General features: G+C 41.5%; 2 protein-coding genes across 11 annotated transcripts in view; both read right to left on the bottom strand.

The window, feature by feature from the left end:
* The window catches only part of dnc (phosphodiesterase dunce), a 1419595-nt gene that overhangs the window by 470223 nt on the left and 927789 nt on the right, over positions 1-21583 (bottom strand). The window lies entirely within an intron of this gene.
* LOC139749054 (DNA-directed primase/polymerase protein-like) overlaps positions 1-21583 on the bottom strand; it is a 104378-nt gene that overhangs the window by 82101 nt on the left and 694 nt on the right. The window lies entirely within an intron of this gene.

Here is a 21583-nt window from a genome sequence, read left to right on the forward strand (position 1 = left end):
CAATTACTCAGACAAATTACAACTGCCTTTCATGTGTCTGTTAGCCATGAGCTCTAAAAACATATGAAGCAATAATAAAGTTATTATGAACCCATACAGGGTCATTTATACTGAGTATCAAATGATAAACACTCTTGTTGGACTTACAATACAAAGGAATTCAAACAGCAACAGACCACTCAGTCCTTTCGAGGCTGTTGGTAATAGTGAAAAAGATAATAAACTCACCGATTAGTGTGGTAAAAGTTAGAGGGCATACAGATATTTCAGAGAATACCCTGCAAATTGTCACTGTGACTAAGGAGGTACAACTAATGTAAGTCATGAACTTAAAGCAAAGTAATTATCAAGTCTGTTCTTAAATGTAAGTATAGTACTGCTTTCTGACACACTAATTGGCAAAGCATTCCATTTGTCACCAATCCTGTTGAAGAAAAAGCACTTAGCCTCATTTGAGGTAAAGCATATGTATCCATTACTACAAGTAAAATCAAATGAATCAAATCTGAAATAACTTGACAGATCAAGATTATCAAAGCCTTTTATCATTTTGAATACTTGTATTAGATCACCTCTTAAACTCCTTTCTAAGGCAAATAAATTCAAGTCATTTAATCTGCTCTCATTAGATTTGTTTCTCAGTCCAGGTATGCTTTGTAGCTCAATGCTGTACTATCACCATTGGCTTTTTTTTCTTTAAAGTAGGATGACTAAAACTGAACATAATATTCAAGATGTGGAAGAACCAATGATTGGTAGATTGGTAAACAGTAAGGAGGATTTCCCTGGACTTAAAATCAAAGGCCCTACCTATGAATCCAAAGGTTTTGTTCATACTTTACCCTACTTCTGTGCACTGCTTATTTGGTTTTAGGTCATCAAAGATTACCACATCCAGGTGCTTTTCCTCTTTACTTTTGTAGTTCAAAAGAATTCTTACTGTAACTTGCCTTTTCAGTTTTACGACATATATAAAATTTTGCAGTTATCAATATTAAAATTCATTTGCCACCTATGTACCCATTTCGTCAGTTTGTCTATGCCAGTTTGAAGCTGTAGATCTTGAAGTTCATTTGTAGATTTATTTCCCAGCTTGGTATCATCAGCAATTTTTGATATCTTGCAATGAAGCCCAATGTCAATATTATTAATATATGTGAAAAAGAGAAAAGTGAAAAGTTTTTATCGAGGATGTAAGGCATGTGTACGTGCAGGAAGAGAGGAAAGTGATTGGTTCTCAGTGAATGTAGGTTTGCGGCAGGGGTGTGTGATGTCTCCATGGTTGTTTAATTTGTTTATGGATGGGGTTGTTAGGGAGGTGAATGCAAGAGTTTTGGAGAGAGGGGCAAGTATGCAGTCTGTTGTGGGTGAGAGAGCTTAGGAAGTGAGTCAGTTGTTGTTTGCTGATGATACAGTGCTGGTGGCTGATTCGTGTGAGAAACTGCAGAAGCTGGTGACTGAGTTTGGTAAAGTGTGTGAGAGAAGAATACTGAGAGTAAATGTGAATAAGAGCAATGTTATTAGGTTATTAGGTACATTAGGGTTGAGGGACAAGTCAATTGGGAGGCAAGTTTGAATGGAGAAAAACTGGAGGAAGTGAAGTGTTTTAGATATCTGGGAGTGGATATGGCAGCGGATGGAACCATGGAAGCAGGAGTGAATCATAGGGTGGGGGAAGGGGCGAAAGTTCTGGGAGCATTGGAGAATGTGTGGAAGTCAAGAACATTATCTTGGAAAGCAATAATGGGTATGTTTGAAGGAATAGTGGTTCCAACAATGTTATATGGTTGCGAGGCATGGGCTATGGATAGAGTTGTGCGCAGGAGGGTGGATGTGCTGGAAATGAGATGTTTAAGGACAATATGTGGTGTAAGGTGGTTTGATCAGGTAACTAATAATAGGGTAAGAGAGATGTGTGGTAATAAAAAGAGTGTGGTTGAGAGAGCAGAAGAGGGTGTTTTGAAATGGTTTGGTCACATGGAGAGAATGAGTGAAGAAAGATTGACCAAGAGGATATATGTGTCAGAGGTGGAGGGAACGAGAAGTGGGAGACCAAATTGGAGGTGCAAAGATGGAGTGAAAAAGATTTTGAGTGATCGGGGCCTGAACATGCAGGAGGGTGAAAGGCGTGCAAGGAATAGAGTGAATTGGAACGATGTGGTATACCGGGGTCGACGTGCTGTCAATGGATTGAACCAGGGCATGTGAAACGTCTGGGGTAAACCATGGAAAGTTGTGTGGGGCCTGGATGTGGAGAGGGAGCTGTGGTTTCGGTGCATCATTACATGACAGCTAGAGACTGGGTGTGAATGAATGTGGCCTTTGTTGTCTTTTCCTAACGCTACCTCACGCACATGAGGGGGAGGGGGTTGTTATTTCATGTGTGGCGGGATGGCGATGGGAATGAATAAAGGCAGACAGTAAGAATTATGTACATGTGTATATATGTATATGTCTGTGAGTGTATATATATGTATATGTTGAGATGTAAAGGTATGTATATTTGCGTGTGGGGACGTGTATGTATATACATGTGTATGTGGGAGCGTTGGGCCATTCTTTCGCCTGTTTCCTTGCACTACCTCACTAATGCAGGAGACAGTGACAAAGCAAAATAAAAAAATAATAGATAAAAATGAGAAAGAGAATCAGTCCTACGACTAATCCTCTTGTTACGTCTAACCATTCTAGGGCAAGACAATTAATTACAACTCTTTGTTTATGGGTAGTCACCCGATTTCATATCCACTTAAATACAATCCCATGAATGCCATCTGACAATTTTTGCTAGTAACCTTTGATGCTAAACCTTATTGAAAGCTTTTTGAAAATCTAGATAGATAACAGCAACTGCTTTACTTTTGTCATACCTGGTGATTTTATCATGAGAGAAATCAAGCAAATTCGTAAGACATGAGTGATTTCATCAAAACTCACGCTGAGAAACATTTAGCAAGTGGTGGTCCCCTAAGTGCTTTACAATTCTATCTCAAATGATGGTTTCCATGAGTTTTCCAACTACAGATGTTAAGCTAATAAGAGGATATTTATGGGCAGTGATTTATCACCTTTTTTGAATATCAGTGTTACAATGGCAAACTTCCATTAATCTGAAACTTTTCCCAAGGCAAGTAACTTATTGAAAAGGGCAGTGAAGGGCCTAACCATCTCATTTTTAACCACTTTCATTGTTTTTGGATAGAACTTGTTAAGGCCTGCCATTAAAGTTTCATTCTCTTTCTTACTGGAAGTGTGTCTTTGGCTTTCATGTTGATTTGATGAAGTCTTTAGCTTTCATGTTGATTTGATGAAGAAAATCTTTGGTTTTCATGTTAATTTGATGAAGACCATCTTTGGCTTTCCTATAATTTGATGACGAACGTCGTCCTCTCATCAGTAAAACTGAATTTCAGACATGGTTGTGTTTTCAATCATAAATGCCAATGCAAAAAAGTCATTTAATATTTCTGACATGGCTTTGCTGTATTGAACTAAGTCACCATTTTCCATAATTAATGGATCTATTGACCTGGCAATGACTCTTTTGCTTCTAGCATAACTGTAAAACTTCACTATTTTCAGCACTATACGTTTAATATTGACATTTACTTTGTCTTATATTTCTCTTACATTCTCAACAAATTTACATAACTTCCTCAGGTTGGTTAATGATTTCCTGAGTTTCTTATAAGTTACCTGCTTAAACAAAAGGCACCTCTTTATTTCATTATTCCACCACCTTGGCTTTGTTTTGGAAAAAGACTATCTAATATGCATAGGCATGTATGTTCCCTCTACTGTTTTGAAGGTTTTACTGAAGCTTTTCCAAACTATGTTCATGTCATTTTCACTGACCATATCAACCCAGGTTTGCCTGTCAAGAGTAATGTGATGATCATTGAAATCTGCATGTTTAAAATTGGATATTTTTTGAGATTATTATGTTAACTGACATTACATACAGTGATGAAAGCAACATGTAATTTGTCAGTGATCACTTGCAATAAACTTTTCTCTAACTTCAACAATATTTATGAGACCCTCATTTGTAATGAAAATTCAATCTATCTTCTCTCTGCAAGTAGATTCCTTGATTAGTTGTATTAGGGCACTATTAAGCAAATATAGGTAGAGTCCATGTTCATAATCAAATATCAAAGAAATTAATTTTGTAAATTACCAATTTAGTGAAAGTAGCTCTAAGTATTTGAGTCATTTTGTTCTGCAAAACTTGTGTAGTGTTCACAATTTCCATTATGAGAGTTATGGATGCAATATGGAGCATCATAAGTAGTGTATACTGAAATTCTAAACATGGTGGTAGTGGTGAAGGTTATGAATAACAAGAAAAATTATTATATTATCATTATACTTTGTTGGTCTCCCACATTAGCGAGGTAGCGCAAGGAAACAGATGAAAGAATGGCCCAACCCACCCACATACATATGCATATACATAAATGCCCACACACGCACATATACATATCTATACATTTCAATGTATACATACATATACACATGTACATACGTACATATTCATACTTGCTGCCTTCATCCATTCCCATAGCAACCCAGCCACACATGAAATGGTACCCCCTCCCCCCGGGCGTGCACGAGGTAGTGCTAAGAAAAGCTAAGACAACAAAGGCCACATTCATTCACACTCAGTCTCTATTCACTCTATTCCTGGCACGCATTTCACCCTCCTGTATGTTCAGGCCCTGATCACTCAAAATCTTTTTCACACCATCCTTCCACCTCCAATTTGGTCTTCCACTTCTCCTCGTCCCCTCCATCTCTGACACATATATCCTTTATGTCAATCTTTCCTCGCTCATTCTCTCCATGTGACCAAACCATTTCATTACACCCTCTTTTGCTCTCTCAACCACACTCTTTTCATTACCACACATCTCTCTTACCCTTTCATTCCTTACTTGATCAAACCACCTCACACCACATATTGTCCTCAAACATATCATTTCCAACACATCCACCCTCCTCCACACAACCACTATTCCTTCAATCATACCCATTTTTGCTCTCCAAGATAAAGTTCTCACCTTCCACACATTCCTCAACGCTCCTAGAACCTTTGCCCTCTCCCCCACCCTGTGACTCACTTCTGCTTCCATGGTTCCATCTGCTGCTAAATCCACTCCCAGATATCTAAAACACTTCACTTCCTCCAGTTTTCCTCCATTCAAACTTACCTCCCAATTGACTTGTCCCTCAACCCTACTGAACCTAATAACCTTGCTCTTATTCACATTTACTCTTAGCTTTCTTCTTTCACTCACTTTACCAAAGCCAGTCACCAACTTCTGCAGTTTCTCACCCAAATCAGTCATCAGCATTGTATCATCAGTGAACAACAACTGACTCACTTCCCAAGCCCTCTCATCCACAACAGACTGCATACTTGCCCCTCTCTCCAAAACTTTTGCATTCACCTCTATAACAACCCCATCCATAAACAAATGAAACAACCATGGAGACATCACACACACCTGCTGCAAACTGACATTCACTGGGAACCAATCACTTTCCTCTCTCCCTTCTCATACACATGCCTTATATCCTCGATAAAAACTTTTCACTGCTTCTATATGTTATTTATTTATTTTGCTTTGTCGCTGTCTCCCGCGTTAGCAAGGTAACACAAGGAAACGGACGAAAGAATGGCCCAACCCACCCACATACACATGCATATACATACTCATCCACACACGCAAATATGCATACCTATACATCTCAATGTACAAATATATATACATACACACAGACATATACATATATACACATGCACATAATTCATACTGTCTACCTTTATTCATTCCCATTGCCACCCCACCACACAACCCCTCTCCCCTCATGTGCGCGAGGTAGCACTAGGAAAAGACAACAAATGCCACATCCGTTAACACTCAGTCTCTACCTGTCATGTAATAATGCACCGAAACCACAGCTCCCTTTTCACATCCAGGCCCCACAGAACTTTCCATGGTTTACCCCAAATGCTTCACATGCCCTGGTTCAATCCATTGACAGCATGTCGACCCCGGTATACCACATCGTTCCAATTCACTCTATTCCTTGCATGCCTTTCACCCTCCTGCATGTTCAGGCCCCGATCACTCAAAGTCCCCATCACTCCATCTTTCCACCTCCAATTTGGTCTCCCACTTCTCCTCGCTCCCTCCACGTCCGACACATATATCTTCTTGGTCAATCTTTCATCACTTATTCTCTCCATGTGACCAAACCATTTCAAAACACCCTCTTCTGCTCTCTCAACCACACTCTTTTTATTACCACACATCTCTTTTACCCTATTATTACTTACTCGATCAAACCACCTCACACCACACATTGTCCTCAAACATCTCATTTCCAGCACATCCACCCTCCTCCGCACAACTCTATCCATAGCCCATGCCTTGCAACCATATAACATTGTTGGAACCACTATTCCTTCAAACATACCCATTTTTGCTTTCCCAGATAATGTTCTCGACTTCCACACATTCTTCAGTGCTCCCAGAACGTTCGCCCCCTCCCCAACCCTATGATTCAGTTCTGCTTCCATGGTTCCATCTGCTGCCAAATCCACTCCCAGATATCTAAAACACTTCACTTCCTCCAGTTTTTCTACGTTTAAACTTACCTCCCAAATGAATTGTCTCTCAATCCTACTGTACCTAATAACCTTGCTTGTATTCACATTTACTCTCAGCTTTCTTCTTTCACACACTTTACCATACTCAGTCACCAACTCCTGCAGTTTCTCACCCAAATCAGTCACCAGCGGCGTACTATCAGCGAACAACACCTGACTCACTTCCCAAGCTCTCTCATCCATAACAGACTGCATATTTGCCCCTCTTTCCAAAACCCTTGCATTCACATCCCTAACAACCCCATCCATAAACAAATTAAACAACCATGGAGAAATCACACAACCCTGCCTCAAACCTACATTCACTGAGAACCAATCACTCTCCTCTCTTTCTACACTTACACATGCCTTACATCATTGATAAAAACTCTTCACTGCTTCTAACAACATGCCTCCCACACCATATATTCTTAATACCTTCCACAGAGCATCTCTATCAACTCTATCATATGCCTTCTCCAGATCCATAAATGCTACATACAAATCCATTTGCTTTTCTAAGTATTTCTCACATACATTCTTCAAAGCAAACACCTGATCCACACATCCTCTACCACTTCTGAAACCACACTGCTCTTCCCCAATCTGATGTTCTGTATATGCCTTCACCCTCTCAATCAATACCCTCCCATATAATTTACCAGGAATACTCAACAAACTTATACCACTGTAATTTGAGCACTCCCTTTTATCCCCTTTGCCTTTGTACAATGGCACTATGCAGACATTCCGCCAATCCTCAGGCACCTCACCATGAGTCATACATACATTAAATAACCTTACCAACTAGTCAACAATACAGTCACCCCCTTTTTTTAATAAATTCCACTGCAACAAAATCCAAACCCACTGCCTTGCCAGCTTTCATCTTCCACAATGCTTTTACCACCATTTCTCTGTTTACCAAATCATTCTCCCTAACCCTCTTACTTTGCACACCACCTTGACCAAAACACCCTATATCTGCCACTCTATCATCAAACACATTCAACAAACCTTCAAAATACTTACTCCATCTCCTCACATCATCACTACTCGTTATAACCTCCCCATTTGCCCCCTTCACTAAAGTTCCCATTTGTTCCCTTGTCTTACGCACTTTATTTACCTCCTTCCAAAACGTCTTTTTATTCTCCCTAAAATATAAAGATACTCTCTCACCCAAACTCTCATTTGCCCTCTTTTTCACCTCTTGCACCTTTCTCTTGACATCCTGCCTCTTTCTTTTATACATCTCCCACTCATTTGCTTATTTTCCATGCAAAACTCGTCCAAATGCCTCTCTCACCTCTTTCACTAATAATCTTACTTCTTCATCCCACCACTCACTACCCTTTCTAATCTGCCCACCTCCCACGCTTCTCATGCCACAAGCATCTTTTGTGCAAGCCAGCACTGCTTCCCTAAATACATCCCATTCCTCTCCCACTCCCCTTACGTCCTTTGTCCTCACCTTTTTCCATTCTGTACTCAATCTTTCATGGTACTTCCTCAAACAAGTCTCCTTCCTAAGCTCACTTACTCTCACCACTCTTTTCACCCAAACATTTTCTCTTCTTTTCTGAAAACCTCTACAAATCTTCAACTTCGCCTCCACATGATAATGATCAGACATCCCTCCAGTTGCACCTCTCAACACATTAACATCCAAAAGTCACTCTTTCACACGCCTATCAATTAACACGTAATCCATTACTGCTCTCTGGCCATCTCTGGGTGAAGAGAGTGGTGAGAGTAAGTGAGCCTAGGAAGAAGACTTGTGTGAGAAACGTGGGAGGTAGGCAAATGAGAAAGGGTAGTGAGTAGTGGGATGAAGAAGTAAGATTAATAGTGAAAGAGAAGAGAGAGGCATTTGGACGATTTTTGCAGGCAAATAGTGCAAATGACTGGGAGATGTATAAAAGAAAGAGGCAAGAGGTCAAGAGAAAGGTGCAAGAGGTGAAAAAAAAGGGCAAATGAGAGTTGGAGTGAGAAAGTATCACTAAATCTTAGGGAGAAAAAATGATGTTTTGGAAGCAGGTAAATAAAGTGCGCAAGACGAGAACAAATGGGAACATCGGTCAAGGGGGCTAATGGGGAGGTAATAGCAAGTAGTGGTGATGTGAGAAGGAGATGGAGTGAGTATTTTGAAGGTTTGTTGAATGGGTCAGATGATAGAGTGGCAGATATAGGGTGTTTTGGTCGAGGTGGTGTGCAAAGCGAGAGGGTCAGGGAGAATGGTTTCATAAACAGAGAAGAGGTAGTGAAAGCTTTGTGGAAGATGAAAGCAGGCAAGGCAGCGGGTTTGGATGGTACTTGCAGTGGAATGTATTAAAAAAGGTGGTGACTCTTGTTGATGACTGGTTGGTGAGGATATTTAATGTATGTATGGCTCATGGTGAAGTGCCTGAGGATTGGCAGAATGCATGCATAGTGCCACTGTGCAAAGGCAATGGGGATAAAGGTGTGCTCAAATTACAGAGGTATCAATCTGGTGAGTATTCCCGGGAAATTATATGGGAGGGTATTGATTGAGAGGGTCAAGGAATGTACAGAGCATCAGATTGGGGAAGAGCAGTCTGGTTTCAGAAGTGGTAGAAGATGTGTGGATCAGGTGTTTGCTTTGAAGAATGTGAGAAATACTTAGAAAAGCAATTGGATTTGTATGTAGCATTTATGCACTGGAGAAGGCATATGATAGAGTTGATAGAGATGCTCTGTGGAAGGTATTAAGAATATATGGTGTGGGAAGCAAGTTGCTAGAAGCAGTGAAAAGTTTTTGTCAAGGGTGTAAGGTATGTGTACAAGTAGGAAGAGAGGAATTGATTGGTTCCCAGTGAATGTCAGTTTGCGGCAAGGGTGCATGATGTCTCCATGGTTAATTTGTTTATGGATGGGGTTGTTAAGGAGGCAAATGCAAGAGTTTTGGAGAGAGGGGCAAGTATGCAGTTTGTTGTGGATGAGAGGGCTTGGGAAGTGAGTCAGTTGTTGTTTGCTGATAGTACACCGCTGGCGACTGATTTGGATGAGAAACTGCAGGAGTTTGTGACTGAGTCTGGTAAAGTGTGTGAAAGAAGAAAGCTGAGAGTAAATGTGAATAAAAGCAAGGTTATTAGGTACAGTAGGGTTGAGGATCAAGTAAACTGGGAGGTATGTTTGAATGGAGAAAAACTGGAGGAAGTGAAGTGTTTTAGATATCTGGGAGTGGATTTGGCAGCGGATGGAACCACGGAAGCAGAAGTGATTCACAGGGTGGGGGAGGGGCAAAGGTTCTGGGAGCGTTGAAGAGTGTGTGGAAGGTGAGAACATTATCTTGGAAAGCAAAAATGGGTATGTTTGAAGGAATAGTGGTTCCAACATTGTTATATGGTTGTGAGGTGTGGGCTATAGATGGGGAAGTGTGGAGGAGGGTGGATGTGTTGGAAATGAGATGTTTGAGGACAATATGTGGTGTGAGGTGAGTAAGTAATGAAAGGGTAGGAGAGATGCGTGGTAATAAAATGAGTGTGGTTGAAAGAGCAGACGAGGGTGTTTTGAAATGGTTTGGTCACATGGAGAGAATGAGTGAGGAAAGATTGACAAAGAGGATATATGTGTCAGAGGTGGAGGGAACAAGAAGTGGGAGACCACATTGGAGGTGGAAAGATGGGGTGACAAAGATTTTGAGCGATCAGGGCCATAACATGCAGGAGATTGAAAGGCGTGCAAGGAATAGAGTGAATTGGAACGATGTGGTATACTGGGGTTGACGTGCTGTCAATGAATTGAATCAGGGCATGTGAAGTGTCTGGGGTAAACCATAAAAAGTTTTGTGGGGCCTGGATGTGGAAAGGAAGCTGTAGTTTCGGTGCATTATACATGACAGCTAGAGACTGGGTGTGAACGAAAGTGGTCTTTGTTGTCTTTTCCTAGCGCTACCTCGTGCGCATGCAGGGGGAGGAGGTTGTCATTTCATGTGTGGTGGGGTGGCGACAGGAATGAATAAAGGTAGCAAGTATGAATTATGTACATGTGTATATATGTATATATCTGCGTATGTATATATGTGTATACGTTGAAATGTATAGGTATGTATATGTGAGTGTGTGGACGTGTATGTATATACATATGTATGTGGGTGAGTTGGACCATTCTTTTGTTTGTTTCCTTGCACTACCTTGCTAATGTGGGAGATGGGGATTAAGTAAAATAACAATTGTCAAATATGAAAGAATCTATGAAAACATAGTATAGTAGATGAAATGATAACAGAAATATGTAAATATTATATTCATCTCCAGCTGAGGATTGTATAGTGTCATCGGGGACATGTTGGTGGTGCATTTTGATGAGTGTGACTGGTACATCTTGACAAGATGACAAGCTAGGGAAATTATGAGGTTTTCAATAGGTTTTGCTGATATAAGTGTAAGTGTATTATAAGTGTATTATAATTGTAATACATACTTTTAATTTAATAAACACCTGTTGCCTTATCTGACCTTTTCTTTACAATTCTTTTTTTTTTTTTTTTTTTTTTTTGCTTTGTCGCTGTCTCCCGCGTTTGCGAGGTAGCGCAAGGAAACAGACGAAAGAAATGGCCCAACCCACCCCCATACACATGTATATACATACGTCCACACACGCAAATATACATACCTACACAGCTTTCCATGGTTTACCCCAGACGCTTCACATGCCCCGATTCAATCCACTGACAGCACGTCAACCCCGGTATACCACATCGCTCCAATTCACTCTATTCCTTGCCCTCCTTTCACCCTCCTGCATGTTCAGGCCCTGATCACACAAAATCTTTTTCACTCCATCTTTCCACCTCCAATTTGGTCTCCCTCTTCTCCTCGTTCCCTCCACCTCCGACACATATATCCTCTTGGTCAATCTTTCCTCACTCATTCTCTCCATGTGCCCAAACCACTTCAAAACACCCTCTTCTGCTCTCTCAACCACGCTCTTTTTATTTCCACACATCTCTCTTACCCTTACGTTACTTACTCGATCAAACCACCTCACACCACACATTGTCCTCAAACATCTCATTTCCAGCACATCCATCCTCCTGCGCACAACTCTATCCATAGCCCACGCCTCGCAACCATACAACATTGTTGGAACCACTATTCCTTCAAACATACCCATTTTTGCTTTCCGAGATAATGTTCTCGACTTCCACACATTCTTCAAGGCTCCTAGAATTTTCGCCCCCTCCCCCACCCTATGATCCACTTCCGCTTCCATGGTTCCATCCGCTGCCAGATCCACTCCCAGATATCTAAAACACTTCACTTCCTCCAGTTTTTCTCCATTCAAACTCACCTCCCAATTGACTTGACCCTCAACCCTACTGTACCTAATAACCTTGCTCTTATTCACATTTACTCTTAACTTTCTTCTTTCACACACTTTACCAAACTCAGTCACCAGCTTCTGCAGTTTCTCACATGAATCAGCCACCAGCGCTGTATCATCAGCGAACAACAACTGACTCACTTCCCAAGCTCTCTCATCCCCACCAGACTTCATACTTGCCCCTCTTTCCAAAACTCTTGCATTCACCTCCCTAACAACCCCATCCATAAACAAATTAAACAGCCATGGAGATATCACACACCCCTGCCGCAAACCTACATTCATTGAGAACCAATCACTTTCCTCTCTTCCTACACGTACACATGCCTTACATCCTCGATAAAAACTTTTCACTGCTTCTAACAACTTTCCTCCCACACCATATATTCTTAATACCTTCCATAGAGCATCTCTATCAACTCTATCATATGCCTTCTCCAGATCCATAAATGCTACATACAAATCCATTTGCTTTTCTAAGTATTTCTCACATACATTCTTCAAAGCAAACACCTGATCCACACATCCTCTACCACTTCTGAAACCACACTGCTCTTCCCCAATCTGATGCTCTGTACATGCCTTCACCCTCTCAATCAAAACCCTCCCATATAATTTACCAGGAATACTCAACAAACTTTTTTTTTTATTTTTTTTTATTATACTTTGTCGCTGTCTCCCGCGTTTGCGAGGTAGCGCAAGGAAACAGACGAAAGAAATGGCCCAAACCCCCCCCCCCCCATACACATGTATATACATACGTCCACACACGCAAATATACATACCTACACAGCTTTCCATGGTTTACCCCAGACGCTTCACATGCCTTGATTCAATCCACTGACAGCACGTCAACCCCGGTATACCACGTCGCTCCAATTCACTCTATTCCTTGCCCTCCTTTCACCCTCCTGCATGTTCAGGCCCCGATCACACAAAATCTTTTTCACTCCATCTTTCCACCTCCAATTTGGTCTCCCTCTTCTCCTCGTTCCCTCCACCTGTGACACATATATCCTCTTGGTCAATCTTTCCTCACTCATTATCTCCATGTGCCCAAACCACTTCAAAACACCCTCTTCTGCTCTCTCAACCACGCTCTTTTTATTTCCACACATCTCTCTTACCCTTACGTTACTCACTCGATCAAACCACCTCACACCACACATTGTCCTCAAACATCTCATTTCCAGCACATCCATCCTCCTGTGCACAACTCTATCCATAGCCCACGCCTCGCAACCATACAACATTGTTGGAACCACTATTCCTTCAAACATACCCATTTTTGCTTTCTGAGATAGTGTTCTCGACTTCCACACATTCTTCAAGGCTCCCAGAATTTTCGCCCCCTCCCCCACCCTATGATCCACTTCCGCTTCCATGGTTCCATCCGCTGCCAGATCCACTCCCAGATATCTAAAACACTTCACTTCCTCCAGTTTTTCTCCATTCAAACTCACCTCCCAATTGACTTGACCCTCAACCCTACTGTACCTAATAACCTTGCTCTTATTCACATTTACTCTTAACTTTCTTCTTTCACACACTTTACCAAACTCAGTCACCAGCTTCTGCAGTTTCTCACATGAATCAGCCACCAGCGCTGTATCATCAGCGAACAACAACTGACTCACTTCCCAAGCTCTCTCATCCCCACCAGACTTCATACTTGCCCCTCTTTCCAAAACTCTTGCATTCACCTCCCTAACAACCCCATCCATAAACAAATTAAACAGCCATGGAGACATCACACACCCCTGCCGCAAACCTACATTCATTGAGAACCAATCACTTTCCTCTCTTCCTACACGTACACATGCCTTACATCCTCGATAAAAACTTTTCACTGCTTCTAACAACTTTCCTCCCACACCATATATTCTTAATACCTTCCATAGAGCATCTCTATCAACTCTATCATATGCCTTCTCCAGATCCATAAATGCTACATACAAATCCATTTGCTTTTCTAAGTATTTCTCACATACATTCTTCAAAGCAAACACCTGATCCACACATCCTCTACCACTTCTGAAACCACACTGCTCTTCCCCAATCTGATGCTCTGTACATGCCTTCACCCTCTCAATCAAAACCCTCCCATATAATTTACCAGGAATACTCAACAAACTTTTTTTTTTTATTTTTTTTATTATACTTTGTCGCTGTCTCCCGCGTTTGCGAGGTAGCGCAAGGAAACAGACAAAAGAAATGGCCCAACCCCCCCCCATACACATGTATATACATACGTCCACACACGCAAATATACATACCTACACAGCTTTCCATGGTTTACCCCAGACGCTTCACATGCCTTGATTCAATCCACTGACAGCACGTCAACCCCGGTATACCACGTCGCTCCAATTCACTCTATTCCTTGCCCTCCTTTCACCCTCCTGCATGTTCAGGCCCCGATCACACAAAATCTTTTTCACTCCATCTTTCCACCTCCAATTTGGTCTCCCTCTTCTCCTCGTTCCCTCCACCTGTGACACATATATCCTCTTGGTCAATCTTTCCTCACTCATTATCTCCATGTGCCCAAACCACTTCAAAACACCCTCTTCTGCTCTCTCAACCACGCTCTTTTTATTTCCACACATCTCTCTTACCCTTACGTTACTCACTCGATCAAACCACCTCACACCACACATTGTCCTCAAACATCTCATTTCCAGCACATCCATCCTCCTGCGCACAACTCTATCCATAGCCCACGCCTCGCAACCATACAACATTGTTGGAACCACTATTCCTTCAAACATACCCATTTTTGCTTTCCGAGATAATGTTCTCGACTTCCACACATTCTTCAAGGCCCCCAGAATTTTCGCCCCCTCCCCCACCCTATGATCCACTTCCGCTTCCATGGTTCCATCCACTGCCAGATCCACTCCCAGATATCTAAAACACTTCACTTCCTCCAGTTTTTCTCCATTCAAACTCACCTCCCAATTGACTTGACCCTCAACCCTACTGTACCTAATAACCTTGCTCTTATTCACATTTACTCTTAACTTTCTTCTTCCACACACTTTACCAAACTCAGTCACCAGCTTCTGCAGTTTCTCACATGAATCAGCCACCAGCGCTGTATCATCAGCGAACAACAACTGACTCACTTCCCAAGCTCTCTCATCCCCAACAGACTTCATACTTGCCCCTCTTTCCAAAACTCTTGCATTTACCTCCCTAACAACCCCATCCATAAACAAATTAAACAACCATGGAGACATCACACACCCCTATATTCACTGAGAACCAATCACTTTCCTCTCTTCCTACACGTACACATGCCTTACATCCTCGATAAAAACTTTTCACTGCTTCTAACAACTTTCCTCCCACACCATATATTCTTAATACCTTCCACAGAGCATCTCTATCAACTCTATCATATGCCTTCTCCAGATCCATAAATGTAATTTGAGCACTCACTCTTATCCCCTTTGCCTTTGTACAATGGCACTATGCACGCATTCCGCCAATCCTCAGGCACCTCACCGTGAGTCATACATACATTAAATAACCTTACCAACCAGTCAACAATACAGTCACCCCCTTTTTTAATAAATTCCACTGCAATACCATCCAAACCTGCTGCCTTATATGTGTGTTTACTGTCTCCTGCAAGAGCAAAGGCAAAGTCAGAAATGGATGTCTGAGCCTTAGAGGAAAAATATCCAAGCTTGACCCAATGTCTATTCCTCCTTTGGCAAAGTGATCTTGGAGGGATGGATTCAATGAAATATAATGTTCTGTATCATGTTCTGCTAGTATTTTTGTCATCGCAACAAAGTACAGAAACAGAAGCCACTAAAACATGAATGATCACTTCCCAAAGCTAGTTTAAAGCAGAACAAAAGAAATTTTGTTTTTAAGTTTACCAATTACTTCTCTTAAAAGTTCAAAATTTGCAAATAAGGTAGAGGAGGGAAAGTAATAAATTACAGTAACATGATATTCTTCCTGCAGATGTTGACAACAGCATTCATGCAACAGGTTGTAGCTCCACAGAATTTTATATAAATGATACTAAACCCCATCTTCTAGAGTATGGCACATTTTCTCAGCCTTACAGCACTAAAGTTCAGTACACCCAGGAACACAACCCATAAAGTCATGATTTTTACTAAGGCAATGGTTATCATGCTGACTAGTAGGCTAAAAAGGTATAGATACACTGGTGCCAATTAGTTGCCAAAAAAGATTCAAGGGTTAAGGGGAAGAGTGGTTTGGGAATGTCTTGGGAGTAAAGTCAGGGGTTAGTGAGAGGACAAGAGCAAGGGAAGGAGTAGCACTACTCCTGAAACAGGAGTTGTGGGAGTATGTGATAGAATGTAAGAAAGTAAATTCTCAATTAATATGGGTAAAACTGAAAGTTGATGGAGAGAGATGGATGATTATTGGTGCATATGCACCTGGGCATGAGAAGAAAGATCATGAGAGGCAAGTGTTTTGGGAGCAGCTGAATGAGTGAGTTAGTGGTTTTGATGCACGAGACCGGGTCATAGTGATGGGTGAGTTGAATGCAAAGGTGAGTAATGTGGCAGTTGAGGGAATAATTGGTATACATGGGGTGTTCAGTGTTGTAAATGGAAATGAAGAGCTTGTAGATTTATGTGCTGAAAAAGGAATGGTGATTGGGAATACCTGGTTTAAAAAGCGAGATATACATAAGTATACGTATGTAAGTAGGAGAGATGGCCAGAGAGCGTTATTGGATTACGTGTTAATTGACAGGCGCGCGAAAGAGAGACTTTTGGATGTTAATGTGCTGAGAGGTGCAACTGGAGGGATGTCCTGATCATTATCTTGTGGAAGCTAAGGTGAAGATTTGTATGGGTTTTCAGAAAAGAAGAATGAATGTTGGGGTGAAGAGGGTGGTGAGAGTAAGTGAGCTTGGGAAGGAGACTTGTGTGAGGAAGTACCAGGAGAGACTGAGTACAGAATGGAAAAAGGTGAGAACAATGGAAGTAAGGGGAGTGGGGGAGGAATGGGATGTATTTAGGGAATCAGTGATGGATTGCGCAAAAGATGCTTGTGGCATGAGAAGAGTGGGAGGTGGGTTGATTAGAAAGGGTAGTGAGTGGTGGGATGAAGAAGTAAGATTATTAGTGAAAGAGAAGAGAGAGGCATTTGGACGATTTTTGCAGGGAAAAAAATGCAATTGAGTGGGAGATGTATAAAAGAAAGAGACAGGAGGTCAAGAGAAAGGTGCAAGAGGTGAAAAAGAGGGCAAATGAGAGTTGGGGTGAGAGAGTATCATTAAATTTTAGGGAGAATAAAAAGATGTTCTGGAAGGAGGTAAATAAAGTGCATAAGACAAGGGAGCAAATGGGAACCTCAGTGAAGGGCGCAAATGGGGAGGTGATAACAAGTAGTGGTGATGTGAGAAGGAGATGGAGTGAGTATTTTGAAGGTTTGTTGAATGTGTTTGATGATAAGAGTGGCAGATATAGGGTTTTTGGTCGAGGTGGTGTGCAAAGTGAGAGGGTTAGGGAAAATGATTTGGTAAACAGAGAAGAGGTAGTAAAAGCTTTGCAGAAGATGAAAGCCAGCAAGGCAGCAGGTTTGGATGGTATTGCAGTGGAATTTATTAAAAAAGGGGGTGACTGTATTATTGACTGGTTGGTAAGGTTATTTAATGTATGTATGACTCATGGTGAGGTGCCTGAGGATTGGCGGAATGCGTGCATAGTGCCACTGTACAAAGGCAAAGGGGATAAGAGTGAGTGCTCAAATTACAGAGGTATAAGTGTGTTGAGTATTCCTGGGAAATTATATGGGAGGGTATTGATTGAGAGGGTGAAGGCATGTACAGAGCATCAGATTGGGGAAGAGCAGTGTGGTTTCAGAAGTGGTAGAGGATGTGTGGATCAGGTGTTTGCTTTGAAGAATGTATGTGAGAAATACTTAGAAAAGCAAATGGATTTGTATGTAGCATTTATGGATCTGGAGAAGGCATATGATAGAGTTGATAGAGATGCTCTGTGGAAGGTATTAAGAATATATGGTGTGGGAGGCAAGTTGTTAGAAGCAGTGAAAAGTTTTTATCGAGGATGTAAGGCATGTGTACGTGTAGGAAGAGAGGAAAGTGATTGGTTCTCAGTGAATGTAGGTTTGAGGCAGGGGTGTGTGATGTCTCCATGGTTGTTTAATTTGTTTATGGATGGGGTTGTTAGGGAGGTGAATGCAAGAGTTTTGGAAAGAGGGGCAAGTATGAAGTCTGTTGGGGATAAGAGAGCTTGGGAAGTGAGTCAGTTGTCGTTCGCTGATGATACAGCACTGGTGGCTGATTCATGTGAGAAACTGCAGAAGCTGGTGACAGTTTGGTAAAGTGTGTGAAAGAAGTTAAGAGTAAATGTGAATAAGAGCAAGGTTATTAGGTTCAGTAGGGTTGAGGGTCAAATCAATTGGGAGGTAAGTTTGAATGGAGAAAAACTGGAGGAAGTAAAGTGTTTTAGATATCTGGGAGTGGATCTGGCAGCAGATGGAACCATGGAAGCGGAAGTGGATCATAGGGTGGGGGAGGGGGCGAAAATTCTGGAAGCCTTGAAAAATGTGTGGAAGTCGAGAACACTATCTCGGAAAGCAAAAATGGGTATGTTTGAAGGAATAGTGGTTCCAACAATGTTGTATGGTTGCGAGGCGTGGGCTATGGATAGAGTTGTGCGCAGGAGGATGGATGTGCTGGAAATGAGATGTTTGAGGACAATGTGTGGTGTGAGGTGGTTTGATCGAGTGAGTAACGTAAGGGTAAGAGAGATGTGTGGAAATAAAAAGAGCGTGGTTGAGAGAGCAGAAGAGGGTGTTTTGAAATGGTTTGGGCACATGGAGAGAATGAGTGAGGAAAGATAGACCAAGAGGATATAGGTGTCGGAGGTGGAGGGAACGAGAAGTGGGAGACCAAATTGGAGGTGGAAAGATGGAGTGAAAAAGATTTTGTGTGATCGGGGCCTGAACATGCAGGAGGGTGAAAGGAGGGCAAGGAATAGAGTGAATTGGAGCGATGTGGTATACCGGGGTTGACGTGCTGTCAGTGGATTGAATCAAGGCATGTGAAGCGTCTGGGGTAAACCATGGAAAGCTGTGTAGGTATGTATATTTGCATGTGTGGACGTATGTATATACATGTGTATGGGGGTGGGTTGGGCCATTTCTTTTGTCTGTTTCCTTGCGCTACCTCACAAACACATGAAACTATTTCCTGAATATATGTTTGTATCTGCTCAAAGTAACAGCATTCCACTCCCTGGTGTGGCACCATACAATCTAATGTAGATGAACCTAACTTTAATCTGACCTAATCAACTTAATCTAAATTACCCTGACTGAGAAATTTCTGTTTAGCTCAAAATCACATTTAGCTTTCTATAGTATTTTGCAACACTAGTGTGGTGCTTATAGAATAAAACAGCAGTTTTATTCTATAAACATAATATCATTCTATAAGTATAACATTATTCTAGAAGCATAATATTTCATTAAACAATATTAGATAAAGTGATACACATCATGTAACTGTACATCAGGGAATATGTGGGGTTAAATAAAAGTACATAATAGACTTTTAAGTAACAACTTGTTAAAATCTCACCTAAAAGTTGAAAAAGATAGCAGAAATATACCAGCAACATCTTTTTCTGAAAATCATGCTATGTTGTCTGTTTACATGTGGCAGTGCATTTTCATAAGTGTTACTGGAGTACTAAAGTGTAAAATTAAACATTTATATTATTCTTCACTGACAGGAGATTAGGCAGTTTTCATAATTTAGTAAAGTCTTTTGCATGTGTATTACCTACATATACAAAAATAAAATCCCTCTTTTTCTTAATATTCTACAAATACCTAATATAATACATAACAAAATACAAGATAAATCAGACCTTCACAGGCATTTCTAAGATCACAATGAACTCAATAAAGCAACTCAGAACTAAATAAAATGCAAAGCTCAACTGGTCAATTACAGGTAAAGTGAGGTATGGTATGGTGTTACTGTGAACCAATACTACTATAATGGATGACTTCTTACCATATTTGTAGGCAAAGATCCACTACGTGGCAATTTGGGATTTAAAACTGACCTAAACTATTGTGCACCCGCGTCAACGTTTATTTTGCCGACTAGCCAGCATTATATATTCGTTTAACCATCAAATATCTTGATTTATTTTTTTTTTTGCTTTGTCACTGTCTCCCGCGTTTGCGAGGTAGTGCAAGGAAAGAGACGAAAGAAATGGCCAAACCCACCCCCATACACAGTGTATATACATACACGTCCACACACGCAAATATACATACCTATACATCTCAATGTACACATATATATACACACACAGACACATACATATATACCCATGCACACAATTCACACTGCCTTTATTCATTCCCATCGCCACCTCGCCACACATGGAATACCATCCCCCTCCCCCCTCATATGTGCGAGGTAGCACTAGGAAAAGACAACAAAGGCCCCATTCGTTCACACTCAGTCTCTAGCTGTCATGCAATAATGCCCGAAACCACAGCTCCCTTTCCACATCCAGACCCCACACAACTTTCCATGGTTTACCCCAGACGCTTCACATGCCCTGATTCAATCCACTGACAGCACGTCAACCCTGGTATACCACATCGATCCAATTCACTCTATTCCTTGCCCGCCTTTCACTCTCCTGCATGTTCAGGCCCCAATCACACAAAATCTTTTTCACTCCATCTTTCCACCTCCAATTTGGTCTCCCACTTCTCCTTGTTCCCTCCACCTCCGACACATATATCCTCTTGGTCAATCTTTCCTCACTCATTCTCTCCATGTGCCCAAACCATTTCAAAACACCCTCTTCTGCTCTCTCAACCACGCTCTTTGTATTTCCACACATCTCTCTTACCCTTACATTACTTACTCAATCAAACCACCTCACACCACACACTGTCCTCAAACATCTCATTTCCAGCACATCTATCCTCCTGCGCACAACTCTATTCATAGCCCACGCCTCGCAACCATACAACATTGTTGGAACCACTATTCCTTCAAACATACCCATTTTTGCTTTCAGAGATAGTGTTCTCGACTTCCACACATTCTTCAAGGCTCCCAGGATTTTCGCCCCTTCCCCCACCCTATGATTCACTTCCGCTTCCCTGGTTCCATCCACTGCTAGATCCACTCCCAGATATCTAAAACACTTTACTTCCTCCAGTTTTTCTCCATTCAAACTTACCTCCCAACTGACTTGACCCTCAACCCTACTGTACCTAATAACCTTGCTCTTATTCACATTTACTCTTAGCTTTCTTCTTTCACACACTTTACCAAACTCAGTCACCAGCTTCTGCAGTTTCTCACATGAATCAGCCACCAGCGCTGTATCATCAGCGAACAACTGACTCACTTCCCAAGCTCTCTCATCCACAACAGACTTCATACTTGCCCCTCTTTCCAAAACTCTTGCATTCACCTCCCTAACAACCCCATCCATAAACAAATTAAACAACCATGGAGACACCACACACCCATGCCGCAAACCTACATTCACTGAGAACCAATCACTTTCC

The sequence above is a fragment of the Panulirus ornatus genome, chromosome 6 (genome assembly GCF_036320965.1).
Source record: "Panulirus ornatus isolate Po-2019 chromosome 6, ASM3632096v1, whole genome shotgun sequence".
Classification (NCBI taxonomy): domain Eukaryota; kingdom Metazoa; phylum Arthropoda; class Malacostraca; order Decapoda; family Palinuridae; genus Panulirus; species Panulirus ornatus.